The sequence below is a fragment of the Nothobranchius furzeri genome, chromosome 10, assembly GCF_043380555.1.
Source record: "Nothobranchius furzeri strain GRZ-AD chromosome 10, NfurGRZ-RIMD1, whole genome shotgun sequence".
In the NCBI taxonomy this organism is placed as follows: domain Eukaryota; kingdom Metazoa; phylum Chordata; class Actinopteri; order Cyprinodontiformes; family Nothobranchiidae; genus Nothobranchius; species Nothobranchius furzeri.
In genome coordinates, this window is record NC_091750.1 from 66,804,189 (window position 1) to 66,823,087 (window position 18,899).

General features: G+C 43.3%; 1 protein-coding gene across 5 annotated transcripts in view; it reads left to right on the forward strand.

Moving 5' to 3' along the window:
- The window catches only part of fam222ba (family with sequence similarity 222 member Ba), a 58,766-nt gene that overhangs the window by 16,232 nt on the left and 23,635 nt on the right, over positions 1-18,899 (forward strand). Inside the window, exon 1 of one of the 5 annotated variants that reach the window (XM_015961821.3) lies at positions 4,050-4,524. The exons of 1 other annotated variant lie outside the window; for it this stretch is intronic. The gene's annotated coding sequence lies outside the window, so the exon portion shown is untranslated. 3 more of the 5 variants (XM_054730925.2, XM_015961820.3, XM_054730926.2) reach the window with 3 other exon arrangements.

Consider the following 18,899-nt stretch of genomic DNA (forward strand, 5'->3'; position numbering starts at 1 on the left):
GACTTTGTAGAACTGTAGCAGGATGTTATCATGGCTACAAGTAACTCAGGTGGTGTCATCTCTAATATTCTAATGTCCAGGGTGCAGATGATCTGCTTAGTGCCTGTCTAGAATCATATTTGTTGTCAGGTGTTGTGTCCATACTTCAACTATTTTGACAGGCACAGAGACGTGTCTGGGACACATTCCTGCAGCCACATCTCAGCCAAACAAATGCATTAATTATACTACTGTTCTGTCATTGTTTAGGCTCTAAGCATTTATCTTTTACTTTTAAGATATACCATCCTCCACATAAAAATGGACAGACAAAATATATTACTCTTCCATAGCCTGCGTCTCACTTTTGCTCCCGGCCTACAGCTCAGACATATCTTTGGGGTCTTATCCAGGCGCTACCTGACTTTCGGAGTGCTCGCTCAAAATTTTCTGTGTGTAAACAACTTTGTCATTCATCATAAAGATGTTAATCGCTGCAATTACCCCAGAGCAGCAGAGGTTTCATAGAAAAATAAATGTCCAAAAGTGAAGAGAACCTCTAAAATTGAGAGGAACTGTGGGAGCTCAATGAGAGGAAATAATTAATTCGATCAAAGGCACGAGGTAATTTTACTTTTATTTATTTATTTATTTATTATTTTTGCTAACACATGAGGGAAACGATTCTGTTGTGCATCATTTTGCATCAAATCCTCTGTAACTCCCAGAAGGCCCCTGGGGCCTCAGCTTGGGAACCACTTGTCAACAGCAGGTTGGACGTTCCGAGGCTAAAACAGCCAACGGCTATTCCAGAACAGCTCACCACAATGCAAAAACACATCTGCTGACATGAGCAACTTGCAGTTTAAATGGACGACCGTGCTCACGGGATTCGTTGGCAGGGATGGTATTCTCGATTATTTTTTTGAGGGATGCTGCATCTGTAACCACAAATCAGATTTCACTGCTCAGACTTTTTCTTCCCCTCTTGTCCCCTGAGCATACAGAACAGAGCTTATCCCCGAGGGTGCCCGAAGCACAGTTGTGACAACGCTGTTGAGGATATATCGAGCATCGATGCTTAAAGCAATCTGCCAACGTGAAGGAAAACACTCCAAGCTGTCAATCTCACTCCCCGCAACTCTTCAATACCAGTTCACAATGACGACCTGAAATAATTACTTCATAACCACGAGGTCTGTGAGGTTAATCGTCAGACTAAAAGGACAGTTTGCATATTGATTGATTACTGTAACATGTTGTTCCCAACGTGTACGACAAAACCAGGCAGAGCAGATGTCTCCCTGCAGTCCATCAAATGTTCCGGCTGTTTGTTAGTCCTTGAGGACTTGCTTGGCTTGGAACAAACACCTCCGCTGGGGGAGAATGATGAAGGATATCAGGTAACTCACAATCTGTCATCATCTAGCTCTAAAAGCTCGGCAGCGATGGAGGGGCGACAAAAATGGAGCTTTTAGCAGACACTTACAGCAGAATTCCAATTGAACCAGAAACCAAAAAGGATATTTGAGGATCAGTAATGTTTGAACTTTTCCTGCATCTGCCTCCCTCCCGCTCTCTGCCTCACTCAAATTCATTCTAGGCTTTTTCCCCCTCCCTCTGGGCTTTCCTCACATGGCCACTTCACGTGGGAGTGTATCAGAGTTCTCTATTGCGGCATTAACTTTGGCCTTCAGAAAGAGTTGTGCACACACACACACACACACACCGCCCAAAAAAAGCAAAGAAGACAAAAAGGTCTTGCCTGCGTACCATTTAATCATAAGCACTTTGCCATTTGAAGAGTACTTTCCATGGAGATCCAACAAGTTGTGATGGAAAACCTCTCTGCTGCTACAGTTTTTGCATGCCGTTCCTGCCTAATCCACCCGGTTCCTCATAATTAAACTGCCACGCGTTGCATTAGCAGGTCAAATCTCCCTGAATATGCAGAATTCTTCTGCAGCTGAGCCAGGTGGAGTCAGACACGGACTTTCTGCCACGCCGAGCTCTGCAGCCTCAATCTGGTTGGTTTGCTGGGATTAGACATGCAGTGACTGTCAGTTCCTGCACTAATAAGGAGACCTCGCCGCTCAGGAGGAATGGAGTATAAGCACAAGCCATGGGGCATGTCGACGGGGAGTGGAGGTGGGGAAAAACAATCTGTCAGTGCGTCAGAGCATCCATCACTCCATCACCACTGATTGCAGAGAGAGGCGTGATGCTGCACAGCTGGCTGACTTTCTATAAAACAGCCACTCCTGAACTTTGTCACGCTGAGAACTCCAACAAAGACAGGCTATTTGCAAAGGATCCCACTGATTAATGAATATATGGATGCATTTCCACATGTGAAGAATGAGAGAACTGAGGGACTTAACTGTCACAATGTATGTGACGCCTTTGAAGATCTCCCAGGGTCCCGTGATTCAGCAATCACTGTTCCATACGTCCTTGCTTAGGCTTCCTTTTAAAAAGAGGTGATTTAGCTCCAGAGCTACCCATATAGGTCGCACTGATGCTCTGATTGTACAATCTCTTTCTCAGTGGGAGAGATAAAGGGGGAAAAAAACTTTTATTCATTGTAGACTTGCAATCGATGGGACTTGTCTGTGAAGTGGATCAATGATGCCTCCCTTTGAAATCATCAATCACGTCAGCGTTGAATTTAAAAAGCGTAATTAGGAACAGCGTTCTTAAACATCCTGTATTGACGTCTTCTTCGGTATGGAGAAAGACACCATTCTGCATCATTAACTTTGTATTATTGCCTGATGGATGCCCGCTGCTGCTACTTCCCCACCTGCTGAACTCGGAGCGCTGTGTGTGATTGGGCTTTCAAACCAAATTCTCGCCTCTTTCACTTGCTGATGGGGGGAAGTTAAGCTTGCAGGCTCAAATTGGCTGAAGTATTGTAATAAAGCTCAGTCTGTCCTGGAACCTGGGCTTGTCTTTCACAACGTGCCTCGTCAGACATGCTTGTGGAACCAAACACGAGTGATTTTCTGTGGGAACATCCAATTCGGTTGTGTTTGGTGCAGGTTCCACACAGACTTTTAAACATTATCACATCACAGGTGTTGTCCGTCTGCCTCTGTGGTGATAAAACGGTATCAATGCTGCAGAGAGTGCAGGTGGGCGATTGTGACGGGGTAATTTATTTTAGTTGTCACACAAATATAAGTCTTTGATTAGGGAGCTATACACATCAGCCTCCGCAAATGGAACCTTTCATCAAATCACAAAGCATGTGACACTATTGACCAGCAGTCCTCCCTCTCTTGGCTTTATCTTCCACAACAAGATTTAGAAAACAATACAGTGTGTGAGGAACACGGTGATGCAAAATGCTACAGGACCCTGGGCTAATCGTCAACCAGATGAGAATCACACTTTGACCTGTTTGGTAATCTGAGGAAATAAAGAGGCAGCTAGAAAAAAATACATTATTAAATGAAAAACCCAAGTGAGAGTTTTTAGATCCTGATGATATATTTGATTTATAAAATAAACATTGTTTTTTAGAGAAAATTTTGGATGTCATGTACTGTAGAATCTTGTACACATGTAAAATATCTGCAAACACATTTGTATTTTGCCAGGCTAGAAAAGTATTTTTGGAAAATAGTCTACAAATATTTTAAAGGAGTTTGACCTTTCATCCAGAAACAGTGTAAATGCTCGTTCTATTTCAATCATGCAGTTTATTGATTTGCAATAGAACTGCAATGCATGTTGTGATCACAAATGAGTCCGGCAACAGGGCAAAACATTGATTCTGAACATAGAATATTAGCACAAATCCAACAAAATTGATGACAAACATGAATGAAATCTAACTTTATAGTTAAAAATGTTCAAGCTGTGGACAAATAATGCCATAATAAACTTGATTAGAGATGATTTTGAACCAAAAATAATCATCCATCTATCTATCTATCTATCTATCTATCTATCTATCTATCTATCTATCTATCTATCTATCTATCTATCTATCTATCTATCTATCTATCTATCTATCTATCTATCTATCTATCTATCTATCTAATAGGTAGATAACAGTGTCAGAAGAGCATGTGTGTATTAAACATAATGCAAAATAAAAATAATTAAGCAAAATTTGTGTTTAAAAGGTTATAAAATTAGATTTTTTTTAAATTTACAAAGCTAACTTCTTTAAATCTGCAAATGTTGTCGAAAAAATGTAGAACGTCCAATAGAGTCGCGCGCGCACTGTCCCTTTAAGCCGCTCGTGCGTCCTGGACAGCGCACGAGCGCAGTTTGGAACCTAAGTGGTTAGGGCGCATGCGCCGGAAGTTGGTGCCGCAGACAGCAGCAGTGATTCTGTCAGCGCAGAGAGCAGCCGGGAGAAAATCTGTCCGTTTTTAACCATGGCCACGTACTAAAAACGATGCCTTTCCCCGAGGAAAACGGAGAGTAAGTACCCGCATCCTGGCGACGCGCCCGCCGCCCGAAGCCGCGTGACATCCTCACGCACCGAGCCGTGGATAGGAGGAGAGGCTGGGAGAGCAACAATGGGTCTGTGTACGTTTCAGACTGTCTGGTTAGCTTAGCCAAGAGCCTTCAGCTGGCACTCTTAACTGGCAACCTGCAGGTTTATAGCTTTGTACTGACCCCCTGTATTTTCCGCCCTAAAACCTCCACCTTCCCTCGTGGTTTTTATTTTATTTTACATTTCTAGGCACAAAAAGGACTTATGTTAATATAAAAGCTGGCGTTTACTAATTTTATACCAGGATTGTTTTGTAGAGCTTTGTAGCTAGTTTTATGTTGCGATGTGACAGCAGCCTCTAGAGACTGAGCACTTCCCAGCTGAATTATTGCAACAAATAGGAAAATGTTCCAGCTATAATTTTAATTATTGTAATATTTATAGTTTCTACCACACATGGCCGATAATTGTTCGCGTTCCCCTGAAAGAAGACAGCTTAAATTTACTTGAAGGAATATTTTATGACCTGTACCTCCATCAGAGTGTCATGCATGTTTTTGTGGGCTGCTGGCGTTCATTAGATGCTGAGTATTGGCCGTTTTGCCTGGGTGTTGAGATAAGCGCTCCTCCTGCTCCCCAGCGTCTCTGCAAATAGCACCGACTGAGGAAAGTGTTCGCACCTGCAGAGGCAAGTGTTAAAGGTGATAACAAAAGGTTGACGTCACCAAGCTCATCAACCTCGACCACTGAGGAGGAGGAGGAGTGCAGGAGTTTGAGAGGAGCAGAGCAGCTTTCAGTTTTTTGCTATAATGGATCGTGTCTGGAAGGAGAGGGACTATCTCTGATCAAATTTCGGGTATCCTAAGGGCGCACTTAACTAATGGGATCCTATCGATGTGTCTCCCTCACTCCCAGTCTCATCTTTACACGGCGGAATGTTAATGTTGCCACAGCCTGTCCGTGTCGTCTTTGGCTTCTCAGACTCTGGCTCTGTTGACGAGACGGATTTTGATTTCATTTTTTATTTTTGAAGCACACTGCAGCAGAGCAACTCCTCTGACCCACAGGACCACCATGGAAGTTTTGGTAGGATGCTGCCGCTTGCATGTGCTGCAGGAACGCGTGAAGGTGCATGACCATTTAAAACAATCTGCTATGTAAGAAGATGCTATTTTATTTTCCTAAAACAAAGGTGAGACATGGAGAATGCACGGTCAGTGACATCCCTGTGCTTGCTCAAACAAGAGACTGGTATTACTTGCCCCAAAAGTGCAGTTTTGCATTGTAGCTTTCCCCCTACATTTTCCAAAGACCAGATAATTAAATTTCAGACCTTGTTGTTCAGGAGGCTCAGGCCCCTAGACTCTCTGCAATTATCGTGCAGAAGGAACCTCCTTTGCGTTTGGGTGCTATGTTTCCCAGCACAATGAAGATTAATTAGGTCTTAGCAGCAAATTACTGTAAGGCCTCCTCTCATCTGTAAAATGCAGTTCACCACTAATGACAGCAGCAGGACAAATGCACAAAACTGGCCATGTACAATGTAGTAGATCTACTTTGTGGTGCTATGGTCAACAGACTTTAAGTACACACAAGGTCATCTTAGTTTTTGTTTATTTCGGTGCGTTTGCCTTTTGTTTGAGTCTGAAGATGATCATTTGTGTTTGCTCTTAGTTTTAAAAGCCAGGCAATCAGTCTGAGTGTCAGAAGCACCTGGTTCATTTGTTCATGTCACGCTGGTCAGCAATGCAGAAAATTACTGCGTTCCACCAAATGGAAATACCACTTGAATGCATGTGTTAATTAGATCTCTGCGTGGCTTTGCAAAGTGTCTCTCCTCCTCTGCGCGTGAGTCATGTGCTGACTCTTTGACCTGTCACCACAAATCCACAGTCTTTGCTGAGGGCAAACGGACAGAACAGCAAGCTTGCTTTGTTTCCTTTTCCCGGCAAAGCCTCTGGCAAATATATTTAAACATATTGATCTGTGATGTGCTCGGGGAGAGAGGGGTGTGATATTTTCAAAACTTGAGTGGCATAGTGGTTGCTTGTACCTTCTTGGTTGTGGAAACATAAAAAAATGCCTTATGAGGGGGTACGTTTGTTGGGAATGGGTGAGCGGAAAACAACGGGATTGAAATTCTTTCTCTCCTCTGATTGGCTAACAGCAACGCGACTCCTCCGCTACCTTCTTTCACTCTTCTTTTTTGGGTAAAAAAATGCAACGTTGTTGCAAATAAATAACACAAGCCTGAATGTGTTCTCCCATGTTGTGGATTTGCTAATGCTAATAGTTAGCTTAGCGGAGACAATGGCCCAATTCCAATACTCGCTCTTCCACCCTTGCGTCTTTCAATCATGGGTTCCAGTCCTGAGGTGCGAGTGCGTAGGTTTTCCCGATCCTTAAGTACAGAAATTGGCTGCACCCTTTTGCACCCTTGATCCGCACTTTGCCCGAGTCCACATCGATGCAAACTTGGGCGATGGGTATGACTCACAATCCGTTGCTGCTAGAAGAAGGCGGAACAATGGCTCAAGTGCCTTTTCTGAAGAAATATATTTTGAAACAAAAGAAGTTATTTTAAGCTGATTAATGCTCTTTACTCATTCTCTGAATGTTTTAGACTAAGATTTAAAGTGAACAGCAATTAATGTAAACTTTGTCAAAGTTGCATAAACCGCGACCGGCATCCCGGCATGCGTAGTGGTAACGCAGCGGTCACTCTCCCATTTCGGCTATTATTTGCACACTTGTACACTACACACTCGAAGTCCTACTGCACACTTCCTCCAGGTGCACATCCCAGAAGACCGTAGGGCGCAGTGCGAGTATTGGGATTGAGCCACTCTCTCTTTTCCGTGGACAGTACCAAGCCAAGGTGGGTGGGGCCATGAATACTAATTTTCTCGGTCACCTAGAAGAGATGAGCTTTTTCGGACCCAGTCGTGTTCTTGTCTATTTCCTTTCTGCGACTAACTTGTAACGCATAGTGACCGATCAGATGGTTTCTCAGTAAAGTATCTTATTAACATAGATTAGATGGTAGCTTACAGTTCAAATGTGGCTTTCACAATGCAGCTGTTACACTAAAATCTAAACTTTCACTGTGTCTAAAGGGAGGTCCAGATGTTCTGTGCAGCAGAAGTCGTGGGTAATTTGAATCCCAACATTAGCCTTGTGTCTGACAGCAGTAATAAGAGGATAACATCAAAGAACTGTTTTATTTCTCTGGGACTTCAGAGCAAGGCTGAATTACAGATCACAAGGTAAAAAGAGTGAACCGGAGAACTTGAGCAGCTTTTATGTTTCAGCTGTTGTTGGGATTCACAGGGGGCTCATTAAAACATTGATTACTAACTGTCCTGTTCTGTGATTGTTGACTGTGAAATCACTTGGCTAACAACATTTTTTTTTTTATGTGATGATTTTTCTGGACTGAAATGAGCCACTGGCTCCTCGTTTTGGGGTTATTCAGAGCCGGTGATTTGGTGGAGCGTTTTAGTGACGGTACTTGAATTGGAAATGTGGAACCGCGTGCCCTCCTAGATGCAAAGCGTTTGCTTCTCTCGTATTCCAGCAGGAGCCCGTGCACGCTACATCTCTCCCAGGTGTTGGTTTGCTTCATGTGCACAGCAGGTTTTCATTTTCCTCACCTAGTCATTTTAGACTAGCAGTGCTTTTTTTTTTTTCTTTTTGAGGGGAGGAGGGATATCATCCATTTGCTAAATGAGGCTGCCCCCTGCTCTCAGGCAGCAGGGCAGAGATTTTATCTGCTTTCTGCCAGTCCGCTCCACCTTTCCGTCACCAGCGCAGCTGTCAGCCCACACTCACCCACTCAGCCACCCACCACTTGGAGAAACTCCGTGAGGCCACCTGATGACTTCTCAGCTGCATGAGTGTGGGTTCAGACATGGAGCAGATGTTTGATCGTGTGTTTGTGTGAGTGGGCAAATGCAGGTCAGGTGTTTAGGATGTGACGGAACAACCTCCAGATCCCTCTGAGGAGGAGGGCTGAGGCTGTGGGTCAGGTGCTGCATGGTATTTCCTTTGTTTCTCATGTTTATTTTGTCTACAGTGGCTGCAGGCAACAGGCCTGATTTAGAGCTACACTTTAGGTCTTTGTTAGATTTTTGTGATATTTTATGTGGCTTTACTGTTTGTGCTTTTGCCCCTTAGCTGGTTGAGCTAATTAGGGCAAAAAGTCCTGCTCTTGTCGGGTGGTTCGCATAATCAGCAAACCTGAGGCTTTGAGCCACGGAACAACGTCAGAAGCACTCAACCTAAAGGGATTTTGGTCATTGTTACATCTTCAGCTTGAGGGTAATCATGAAGGAATCCGAGCCCCTCGGTGATGAACAAACCTGGGGTCCGGGACGGCGTCTGTGCCATAGGGCCAGTTGGAGACGCTGTGGATGACAGGCTTGTTTATTCTCCTCCATCTCACAGGAACAGCAGAGGAGCAGATACTGTTATCTGTTTATGGCACAAGATAAGGTTGTCTCAATCAGATCACTGACGCTCCCCATCCGCCATAGCCAGCGATCTGTGTAGCAAGTAATCCCAATAGATGCCATTAGCATGTCAGCGGTTATTGCTGCAGTTTTCCGACGTGCACACGCCAGCTGTACATATCAGGACGTCATTAGCTACCAGCAGAACGGCTCAGAGTCTGACCCCGTCTGAGAGGTCAGAGAAAAAGCCACAACAAAGCACCAGTAAAGCTGAAGGGAATATCGAGCAGAGGGGATAGAGGGAATGTGAGCTTAAAAGTGTCACACAAGGAGGAGAAATAAGATAAAGCTATCAGAGGATTAGAGGAAGAGAAGATATTTATTTTATATATTTTAAAGGTTTTATTGGTGGTTTAATGGTTGGAAGTGGAAGACAAGACAGACAACCTATATTACAGGGTTAAAATAAAAATGTTCTCCCAACTGTAGCTTATTCTGTCAGATTCTGAAAAGGAAATGGCAGAGATCTGACTGAAAGAGAAGCTATTTTGATGATTTCAACAGGACATGGTAGCTTGAAGGATGGGGGAGGATGTTGGGTAGTTGTGTTCTCAAAAATGATAAAGATTTAAACGCCTTTGGAGGCCTGACAAGGGGTTGAGACATTTATCTGTGTCAGGATCTGTGCTGAGAGGGATGAAGGCTGAGCTGGAGCTGAGCGAACCGTTCTGGACGGCGGTCAGGGGAAGGCACTTTGCCATGACCCTCCTCAGTTTATCATGGGTCACACCACTTCTCCAAGCCTCTGTGCGTGTGTGTGTGTGTGTGTGTTTATTTGTGTGTGTGTGCGCACACATGCGTCTGTGCGTGTTTTTCTCAGTGTACTGGAGAGCGAGCAGTGGTCAGAATGGGGTCCTTTATAACCTTCTAACCCTCCGGTGCTGTTTGCAGCCATTGTTGGCTATGGTGAATGGTATCTCCGTGCCTTGAAAAGTAACCAGATGACATTCTTCCTGTTGTTCAAAAGGGCCCGGGGTTCGGTTTTGAAAAGCAGCTGAAAAGATAGGCTGGAACTGTGACCTTCAGAGGCTAATCTCTGGCACGTCAGTAGGTGCCTGTTTGAGGCTAACGCGGACCTCGCCGCCTGATAGCATCGTACCAAATCAAACAAGGCAGAAATTCTTCTCAGGTTTTCCGCAGTTGGGGAAAACATTCATGGTATTTTCTTATTAAACTTTCCTTAGAAACCAGGGGGTGTTTTGCAGCAGCTGAGCTGAATCGTTATTCCAGACGGCCAGTGTTTGACACCTGCATTGTCCAAACAGTTTCTGCAGCCTGACTGAGCCCTCTGTGCAGACCTGTGGCGTCAGCGAGCCCCTCTGTGCTGCTTTCTGAAATACCGCCGCCGCTGTGAAAGCAGCAGGGATGAGATGCACTTAGTGAGACAGTAAACATCTTTGCAGCTTTCAAACTAGCTCATGTTGTTTATGTCTCCTCCTCTCTGGTGTATTTGCTGTCTTCAGCTGGCTGCCTTTCCTGGAATGTGCAGAGATGCAGTTGCCGCTCTGCAGGGGGATGTTGGCTGTAGCCGCAGCACATAGTTGAGCCGTGTAGTTTGAGTCAGCTGAGCAACAAGCAGGGAAAATGTGACAACTTTATTAGGACTGTTGTTTGAGTGTCAAGCTTGCTTTATATTTGTGTTGGTTCTTGTTTGTGTGTTTGCCTTTCAGTTGCAGGAAATACAGAGGAGTGATTTAAGTTTTTGTTTTTGCCTTTATACGCGTTTCTTTGTTAGAGAAATATCTCATAAACCACTTGAATGATTTTATTGAAAGTTTTAGAAGATGTACATCTACAGATGAGGAACTTTTGGAGTTAAATGGATAATCCATCCCCAAGTGTAATTTAGTCTGTGGCCATATTCCCCAGAGATGGGGGAAGAAGCATTTTCTAACTTAAACCACTCACTCACTTACTTTGTTTATGCTAAGCTAAAGCTAAAAAGAATGCTGTCATTTTGGAGAGTGAGTGGGCTGGTTAGAAGATGCTTAGTATTGCTAAATAAATTACACAGCTTAGTAAAAAAAGGTTTTTTTACCTTGCATGTTTTGGCCAATGACTAGCTGTCAGAGTTCGCCGGTGTTGGTCACTTCCTGTTATCCGCGGGCAGCAGAGGACGAAGTCGCCCTCTACTGTATGCATCCTCCTTGCTGATGACACTGTCCCATGCGTGGTCCAATGTGAATACTCCATCGTCTCTGTTCATGGTGTGTCCATGTCTACTTATTTCTATGGCTTCCTACAGCTGGTTTCTTTATTGCACTTTCTGCTGTTTCGCTGCTCTTGTGTGTCTTCGACCTGTTTCCTTCTCGCACTTCTTTGATGTTCTACTTTTCGTGTGTTGAGTTGGCGTCCAGTCTCGTCTATGTATGTTTTATTGCAGAAAAATAGAATGTCAAGCCATATTTTCCTTCACAACTTTTAATAACTCAGTGCTGCATGACCCTTGTGAGCGTAATCATCCTGAATGTAATTACATCGTGAAATTAGCATATCACGATATAATATTTTTATCTTTTAACGATGACATGACCGACCTCTAGTTGCCACACGTGGATTTTACACAGAATATAAATACACTATAAATAGAAATGCCTGCTTTAACCATTAACGTTTTTTTTTTTTGTAAGTTATCATATATCGAAGTTCAGCAAAAAAATATCCAGGTACAGTGATCCCTCGCTACTTCGCGGTTCGTTTATCGCAGATTCACGACTTTGCGGATTTTTTCTTTGGAGCCTTATTCAAGGGAAATTCGCCGATTGGCGTTATTTTTCACCGATTCGCGGTATTTTTCTATGCGAAATATCAAGAAATTCCAGTTTTTTTTTCATCAATTTCATCATAAAATGCACTTTTTGTAATAAAACTATAAAAAAACCAAGTAAAAAAATTTTTTTTCTTGAGTTTTACCCACAAAAAGAGAATGTGATCATACGATAATTCAATATAGTACTGTACTGTAAATATGGTGTCCCTACTTCGCGGATTTTCACCTATCGCGGCCAGGTCTGGAACGCATCTACCGCGATAAACGAGGGATAAGTATATACGTTTTAGTCCATGTTGCTCATCCCTAGCGTGAGCTGATCTTAGTTTAAAATGCATTCCTTTAATTTTTTTAAAAATTCTTAAACCACATTTATTGTGTAATTGATGTAATAACCCTTTTAGGTAGATTCGGTTTCCCTTCATAGTTGTTAAATTTAACATTGTGACTTTCAAGACTCCACTAGACGCTTGTCCTCTCTGAAATAGTTTGCTCTTCAGCAAACTAGACTGCAAGTGTCTGTATGTCATTGCAAATGATCGGTGAGAGCAGGTCTGAAAACATGCCTCCTGTGTTAGAGCTGTGCCACCTGTACGGGGTTAAGACAGGGGTCAGCGGTCTTTGGAGGACTGCTGTTTCAGGAAGGGGGTGCCGTGGATTGACATGACAAAGAAAAGCTGCCAGGTTTTTTTTTTTTTTGGGAGGGAGCTCTTTTGTCAGACAGCTTTCACCACTGAATGATTGGCATATCTCTTGCCATTTCCCCCGTTTGTTTGCAGCCATCGGGTTCGAGAGCAAATAACGACATTATGTCTGATGCACTCGCAGCCTGTGTTTATGAGCGCGCATAAAGAAGGCGAGGTTGTTTACAAAGGAAGCGTTGAATTAGACGGAGGAAAATGTCAACTTTTATCATGCTGCTGCACAACCGTTTAACATTAGTCAGAAATCGTCCGCCGAAGGAGCGTAACATCCGCAGAATGTGATTGAGAGAGTGCAGCTGAGGGAGAAGGGTGGGCCTCATTATGAAAGGAAGACTCTCTTAAGTATTTGTTGGCAAAGAGTCCTGAGGTAGGTCTTGTTGCCGTGTGACAGGGAAGCATTCGTCTCGCTGTGTCTGACGACTCCGGGTCTTTCTGTAATTAATAACCAGCAGCCTCCTCAACTCCATCCGGGGACAAAGAGGCACCAAGATGCAGCAGATACGCTGAGCTTCACTCTTTTTGTGACAAAGCTCACAGATGTTGCCTACATCTCTGTTAACACACACACCCGTCGACCCACTGTGTACATGTAAACACACCATCATGGACCCAAAACAAAAAGATGAATTTTAATGATGCTGAGCTGATGGATCGCTTGTTGGTAGAGGATGTGGTTCATTTAGTCCACTTTGCGTCAAGCACCATTGTGTTCACGTCCTGTGCTGTTTAGCAGGGCTGGCTGCCCTGACAGATTGCCATCCCGATGGGGAGATTTACCCAGCCAGCACTGCCAATGGCACTGACACCATCATTAGGCTTTGATCAGCTGCAGTCTGCGAGGGGAAGAAGGGAGAGTAATATTCTTGATCTAATTACTAGGAGACATTTGAGGCAGCGTAATGTGTGATTTAGCCTCTTGTCAGAGGCTATAAAAGGAAGCTGGGTTAATCTTCCTGACAACCTCTTTCCCACTCAGGGGACCGTGTCTTTTAAATTTCCTTTTCTTAGTGAAAACCACCATGTCAGAGGGGGTATGCTAACTCGCTGCCACACTAGAAATCTCTTCTGGGAAGAGTTTGCTGACCTCTGATTGGTAGCAACAGCTGGCGCACAACAACGATTGTGCAACGTGCATTTTGAAAATCGCAAGTCGAACAAAAAAAACAACATACAAAACCAAAAATCTGTCCTTTTGGCTTTTGTATTCATCCACCAAATGGCTTGTTTAGCTGCCCTTCTTGTTTCTCTCCATCTTGTTCTCTTTTCTTTCTCTCCCTCGCCATCACCACCCACATGCTGCAGTCCGACGAGTGCAAGGGACTTGATTGAACAAATAGATTGTAAGTGGAATCGAGGGGTTTGGGTTAATCAGTCAAACATAGTTAAACAATTCTTTAGACATGAAGGGATTAGTCTTGCTTCCGTTGAGCTCATCAGAGCCCATTCTCCCCAGTGCTGCCCGGGCTTTTAGGGCCAAGGGCCACGGCCTCTCTGGATCCATGGAGAACCACACACAGGCACCCCTCAGCATGCTCCATTGGCTCTGAATGCCCCACCACTCTCCTTTCCCTTTGTTACACGGTACAATTGGAATGATGGATTAGCAAATTAAATGCAGACCTTTCTATTCATGGCCATTCCCGCTCAAAGTCTCATTCACTGGATCCATCACAAGTGCACTTTTTAAAGGGTTTCCAGGTTCACTGTATGCCCTCTAATTTCCCCAGAAAGAGTCTTTTACCATAAAAAAAGATTCTGTGGAACAGAGGTGGGGTATTTGGTGACTCTTTCCCAACATAATGCCTCTCTGTATCTTGTTTTTACAGCATGGCTTCCTGCTCATTTTCTTATTTTTTTTTAAACTGAGTGCTGATCAGACTGATAGAAAGTAGCCCTGATATGATGATGATGATGATGATGATGTGTTGGCAAAGGCAAAGTGCACAGCTGCAGCTAGCCTGAGCCTGCTCTGCTCCAGACTCTATCGCTTCCTTATCCACATTCCTAGGAGCAGGAAATCGACCTTACAGATAAAAGTCCTTCTTGTTAAATACAATTATGTTGTAAGAAGCTTTAATTTCTGTGACAATTAGCGCCACAATACAGCAAACTAAAACACCCCGGACGTCTGACATTTACGACTTTGCTCTGCTGCTGATTTAGCTCGCAGTCTGGTTGTTTTAGGCAAAGTTATCCGTTGAATCCTAATGTTGGGTCAACACAGCCTCCCATTCTTTGCATCACCTTCGACACACAAGCAGCCTTCTGCTTTATTTGCTTTTCTCTTCTTTACATAGTAAGATTTTTTATGGTGTCTTTTTCATTTCATCACAGCAAAAAATAAAAAATAAAAATCTAAAAACTTAATATTGCATACTTATTGTCTCCTTTGTAGCTTTTCTCTCCTCTAAGCTGCAGTTGAGCTTTTTTCCTGTTTACCAGTGAACACATAACACAGTGTCCTGCTATCTCTCGCCCCCTCTGCCCCCACAGTCCTGCCTCCAGTGTGGCGTTGGGGGGGTGGATAGCTGTGCTTCTGTAGAGACCCCAATTAGCAGGACTAGCAGGCCCGCTGAAGGTCACTCCCAGAGCTTTGGTGTGAGAAAAGGAGCGGGCTGGGCCGGTCAGGAGGAGCTCTGACTGTGATGAGGCTGAGGCCCTCAGCTGGACCCTGGAGTTTTCACACGATAACCACACTTTTATATGTTTATTTTTAAGCCAGCCTGCCTATTTGCTGTTTTTGTGTTCTTTGCACTATGCTGGCAAAAAAAGTAGCTCTGGATTTTGTTAAAGGTCAAGTGTTCTCGACGGACTGTCATAGTATACTGTGACCATATCTGAGGGATCCATTTATCATTAGCTCCAAAGTCCCCTACTTCATCAGCCCGTGTCTGGTGTCGGCTATCTCAGCCTGATTGATGGCTCTGTCCTTATTGCAGAGAACTGGGGTCGATGGCAAAAAATTTGCTGCTGGGTGCATTAATGCTGCGTTCAATGGCATAGACCTTTGAGCGAGCCTCATCAGTCTTGAATCGTTGGACGGCCACAGGAGATCTGTGTAAGCGTCCGCGATGCAAGAAAGAAGCAGACAGGAATCGAAAAGAAAAGGAGTTTTCATCAGCTGTTTGAGTTTGTCTCAGAGGTGCAGCTGGAATAAAAACCTGAAAGCTTCACGAGTTGTCTTAACAATCCAGGAGTGGAGCACACTTCAGTTTATCATAGCTCTGAATGTTTAAAATATATAGGCCTATGTATTATAAAGAAACGCTAATAAATGTTCAGGTCTTTGTTTTTTATTAGGTTTCAAAATGTTTTTTGTCTTCATTTGAAATGGGATAAATAATATAATATATTATAGTACAGAAAAAAACAGAATAAACTTGATATTTAAGGCATTTTTATTTGTTTCTGCTTGTATAGAATGCATTAGGAGGCAAATAAATGGAGGGATCAGCTTTTTAAATGCTTTTTATTGTTTTTATTTTATTATAACTCCTGAAATGGGCATACACTCTCTCGTATGAATAAAGGCCTTGTGAGTCGACTGTGGATAAAAAGCTCTTGAACTTCTGTTTCTGGGATTCTTACTTGATAATATTTATGAGATAAAACCTCTCGCCTCTGGTTGGCTAACAGCAACGCAGCTCTTCTGTCTTTGTTAGCTCTTCTTTGGGTAAAATTTACAACTTAAATGAGTCATCTCCACAAATACCACAAGCCCCAATGTATTCCTTCATGTTGTGGAGTTGCTAATGCTAATAGTTAGCTTCTACTGGCAGACACACACTCCTCTTTTAGGAAGTAAAAGTAGGCCAGAGGAGTGTGAGACAGAAACCCCCGTAGGACTTGGTTTTACTCATTAGTATTCATTATATTCTAGCATCTTGCCTCTGATTGGCTAACGGCAACACAATTCTTTCACAATGCTGATGTTTTATCTCCACGAATAACACAAGCCTGAAGGAGTTCTGCTGTGTGGTGGAGTTGCTAATGCTAACAGTTAGCTTCTATTAGCAGAGATGTGCTCTACTCTCTCCTGAATGCTAAACATAGCCTTGATTGTGATGGGTGAGTAGTCAATTAATGCAAAATTTCCGTGTGGCTTTATCTGACCCGAGCATTTCCCCGTCTATTTTCTTTCAGTGACAAATGCAGGAAATGGAGTAGAAGACTGTTTTCAGGTTCTGAGTGCATAGGAACAAATAATAAAAACATTTCTCAGTGGACCTCACCTTTCTGAAAGTGATGATGTTGACAAGTGGAGGATGTTTGAGCTATTTCCACGTTAGTCCTCCAGGCAGTCGTGCAACAATGTATAACTAATCTTCAGCTATGGCTTTGTAATGTGTGCAGAATGTGTTTTTTGTTTTTTACACACTGATGGAAAGTTCTCTTGAAGGTGGCATTTGTTTCTCTGAACTCTGCACACCGCTACAACCTCGTACCATCAGAGACCAGCTTTTGGGCTTCTTTTAGATGCTTCATTTTGCTTTTTCTGGAGGAGTTGGCAGCAATTTCTCACAAATAAAATCAAACGGTCTGGAGTACACATCTCCCTGCCTTTAATCTAAGTTTTCATTGTCCAACCAGATACTCTCAGAGCCCGGAGACATTAAATCTGCCTCAGGACAAGATAATTGTGAAGCTTTTTTCTGTGCAGAAAAGTTAAAAGTGCCGTTTTTTTGTTGTAAATCTGTATCGTTGTGTGTGGAAAAGGATTCCCGGTGCCTATTTGGTTTTACAGATGACTGATGTTCTCGGAGCAGGGAGATCTTCTCCTCCAGATTCCTTGAATTCTCTAATGATAATAGGATAGATAGAAGAAAAACGTTCAGAACTTTCCTCAATCACTGCTGCTTTTATTTAACATTTAAAGATCTTTTATATTTATTAGTTTTAAATGGAAGCATTCCCCCTGTGCTTGTTTGGCAACATCTGATTTGTTTGTTTGCTTTGATATCCAAGAGACGGTTTCTGTGTTTCAACCTGTGTAGGAGTAAAAAAAATAATAATTTTTTTAAACTTTCGGTGCCATGACAACACCAGTATACACCAACGGTGTGTAGGCTCCCACTTACAGTCGGACAGCTCCTTTGAGTCAGGGAGGGCCAGATGTTCCCATGCAGACACAGAGCAGAGGTGAGATGTTTGCCTTGGAGTCTGTGTTTGCACAGCTCTCCACAGTCACCGTCTGGCTGTCCAGTCCCTGGAGATGTTGTCTGCTGAGGAAAGAACTGGGGGTGGAGAGGCTCTCACACACACACACACACACACGTACAGGAGATGAAAGAGCGACCACAAACGTCTTGTGTACTGCCGGGGGCAAAAGCCACACAACTCATTCTGCTCTGTCCAGAGCAGAAAGGATCTTTTTTCTTCTGGTGGTCTGCAGAAGTGAAGAGGTTTTGTTTTGCCTCACAGGAGTTCAGGCCAAGAAGCCGATTTTCTAACATTTTATGGATTTGCTTTTACCTGACACACACACACAGAGCACGCGAGGAACTGGTTTCCACCTAATATATAAGTTCACCTGTTGAATTAACAATAGATTGGACACACCTTCTCAAGCAATGTGTTCTCTTTATTTTCACGTCTTTATTTACGTTGGGAGATTCTCGCTGAAGGCATCAAAACTATGAATGAACACATGTGGAGTTATGTACTTAACCATAAAAGGTGAAATAACTGAAAAACATGCTTTATATTCTATTTTCTTCAACATAGCCACCCTTTGCTCTGATTACTGCTTTGCACACTCTAGGCATTCTGTTGATGAGCTTCAAGAGGTAGTCCTTCACGACTGTTGGAAAACTATTTCAGGTGACTCCCTCTAAACCGAATTGAATTGAATGCAAGAAAACTGTTCAATACAGCGTCTATGTCTCACCTTCGACGTGGATCTGACTAGTCGTGGCTGCCTCAGTCGAATCACAATTAAAGGAAAAACATCAAGTTGGAGCGTTTCCTACCAGCTGCTGTGTTTAATGCAGAAGAAAGGAAGTATATAGTTGTTTTTGGTAAAATCCTGACAGTAATATGTGGGAACTTGTTTGATCTGTAACATTTAAGACATTAGCTGTGTTCAGGGACATTGTCCTCGTAAGGACCTGTCCTACCAAGTCCACTTTGGTTGGTTCTTTTCTTGACCACTAAGACCAGCGGCTGTCTAACCATCACTTATTCCTGACCTCGTATGTAGGGCCTGTCACCCAGCAACCACAACGGCGCTAAACAGAAGTTAAAACTAACTCGGAAATACATGCAAAAAATATACCAGACACAAATAAACGTACATGTAAAACTGTAAAAAAAACCAGATCCTGGGATAGGGTGGGCCTGGGCGTGTTTTGCGATGTAATCGGCCTTAAAATGCAGATTTGGACAAATGCAGCCTCTGAATTTAGATACAGCCGTTCTGAGAATTTCATCTGTATCAGGCTTGGGCAGTATACAAATTTTATTGCCGTCCAGCTTCCTCCACC